Source organism: Hipposideros armiger, unplaced genomic scaffold (genome assembly GCF_001890085.2).
Source record: "Hipposideros armiger isolate ML-2016 unplaced genomic scaffold, ASM189008v1 scaffold_51, whole genome shotgun sequence".
In the NCBI taxonomy this organism is placed as follows: domain Eukaryota; kingdom Metazoa; phylum Chordata; class Mammalia; order Chiroptera; family Hipposideridae; genus Hipposideros; species Hipposideros armiger.
The window spans coordinates 4,150,237-4,152,969 of NW_017731401.1; positions in this window are offsets into that span (position 1 = coordinate 4,150,237).

A 2,733-nucleotide genomic window follows, 5' to 3' on the forward strand; every position below is an offset into this window, starting at 1 on the left:
CCCCCAATGACTTCTTTCTTTACCCAAAGATAAAGGAAATATTGAAAGGAAGACATTTTGATGACATTGAGGACATCAAGGGTAATACGATGACAGCTCTGATGGTCATTCCAGGAAAAGAATTCTAAAATGGTTTTGAAGGGTGGACTAGGCACTGGCATCAGTGCATAGCTTCCCAAGGGGAGTCCTTTGAAGGTGACCATAGTGATATTCAGTAATGAGGTATGTAGCACTTTTTCTAGGACGAATTCACAAACTCAATTGTCAGACCTCGTATGTCATGAAAACCAGCTACAGATGAACTGCTTCTGTGAAAACCAGTATTGAGGTATTGATATTAGCATTTTGTGCAGGGATACCCTAGAGTCACACATTTTCTCCTTTCAGAGGAGCCCGCTATATCTATTTGATTTCTGTGATGCATGCCAGTGGGCTTTGGCTCAATGTTAATGACTTTGTTCCTTTTGGAATCCTGCAAGATTTTTTTCCTTTTGTTTTCCAGGAGTTATGTACCATGAAGATCTCAACCCAGTAACACTTGTGCTGTAATAAAAAGAAACTACGGGGAAGGCCTGCTATGTGCCATATGCTGCTGCTACCCAACACAACTGTGAATACTTGTTTTCAGAGAATGCAAGAGATAAACTCTGTTTCCAGGGCAGTGGTCATGTGACCACTGTCCAATAAACTGAGAGCTCTAAACCATGTGCTATTCACACACACTCTTTACCTGGAAAAGGCCCTTTCTGGCTAAAGCCAAGTGGACCTACTATGTCTAGATAGACAAAAATGTTTTGCCTAGTAACTTAGCTTTCACTTCTTACCTTTATGTGACAGACCACCAGTAGATAAATGACTTTATTGTTAGGTGTACGTCACGGGCATTTTTGTCAATGCCATCATTTTAATGTTTTGAACTAGGGTTTTGTTTCCTGGCTCCCCCATACACACACACACACACACACACACACACACACACACACACACACCCTCATTGAAGTAAGAATTTGAGGTAGGAAATATCTGCTTGAACTGATAATGAAGTTATCAAAATTTCTACTTTGCCAAGGAAAACTATATTTCAGGCAATATTGCCTATACTAGCCTAGAAACATTATTTTTAACCTTCTGGACCCAAAAGAAATCACTAAAGAATCCCCTTTGGCTTTTGTATTTCCCAACTGGGGCCCAGATTTTATCTGTGTCAATGACACTCTAAATATAGGCCCTTTTAGTGACTCAGGCCATGCAGAGGCACAAGAAAACTCCAGGCTGGAACACCAAACCCTTGTTCCTGATCCCGTCTTTGAAAGCACCCCACAGCATCTTAAAACATAATGAGGGCAATAGCAGAAAAAAAGTCCTCAAATCAAAATTAATTTTTATCTACTTTAATTAAATGCCTTTTAGCACTTTGTCGAGGCAGATTATTTTGTTACAAAAGCAGAAAACGATTCTCTAATCTCGTTTTTGTTGCCAAGTTCCAGCTGACCTACTTTTAAGTTGCCCTGGAAAATGTGGCCTCCACCCACTTCCAGTCCTTCCTGTCCCCTGCTCTCCCTGACCTCTGTGCCTCTTCTCCCTTCTGCTGCTTCTCCCTCTTTCACAAATGCCTTCTTTCTCCTCCCACGCTTGTCTATCGGAAGGTGGGAGTTGGCCTTGACATTCTCTACTTCCCTCACCCTGATGATGATTCACCCCCATCCTCATGGCTTGCCCTGTGTCCCTCTTGCAGGGAGACACCCGAATCTCCAGCTGCTCTCAAATCCCCTACATCCAGAGTGACCGTTCATCTTCCTTTGCTGGGACAGCCCCAACTGATACCTGTCCTGCCAGCTTAAGTATTAACAGTGCCCACTTTCCCTCTCAGAAGGGTCTCAGACCATATGTTATTTTGTCACCCTCCTTGAGAGCAAGATTTCTCCCGGAGCATTTACTTGATCCAACATTTCCTCTCTTCACTACTTCTTGTTCCGAAACACTGGCCTTTTCCAGCATTCCCATTTCTGTGGGTGGTTCCGAGGACTTGGGCCTTGTTGAGCCCACCCTCCCCATCTTATCTTAATCATGCTGCCACAAACGTCAGAGGAATGGACACAATCCTTGATTGCGTCACTTACCAGCTCTATGCCCTTGGTTACACCCTGTCTCTGTGCCTCACTGTCATCAGCTGAAGGACGATGAGAACAATACATCCTGACAGGGTCATTGCCAAGAGCACATGAGGCAGCTTTTGAAGAGGCACCCAGCACTGTGCCTGATACAACAAGTCTGATTGCTTCTCTTCACACATCCATTCAATACATATTTACTGAGCACCTGCTATATGCCAGGCGCTCTTTTGGTCCTGTGGATGTGTCAGGGAGCACGATGGTCAAAGGTACCTGCCGTCCTAGAGCTAACATCCTAGTGGAGAAATTAGACAATGAACAAATGAAGACATCATGTCAGGTGGTGAGAAGGCAGGGAAAAGCCAAGCAGGGTGAGGGGGGCAGGGAGTACGAAGGTAGAGAAGGGTTACTATCATCAGAAGGGGGGTCAAGGAAGGTGTCACTAATAAGGTGACGCTTGAGCAGAGACCTAAAGGAGGTAAAGGAATCAGCTCTGCGATGTTTAGGGGAGAAACAGGCACTGGCAAGTTCCCTGAGGCAGGAACAGGTGTGATGGGTCTGAAGAACGGCAGGGATGACAGCTTTGTGGCGTGGAGGGAACACATAGGCACCCCAGAAGGGA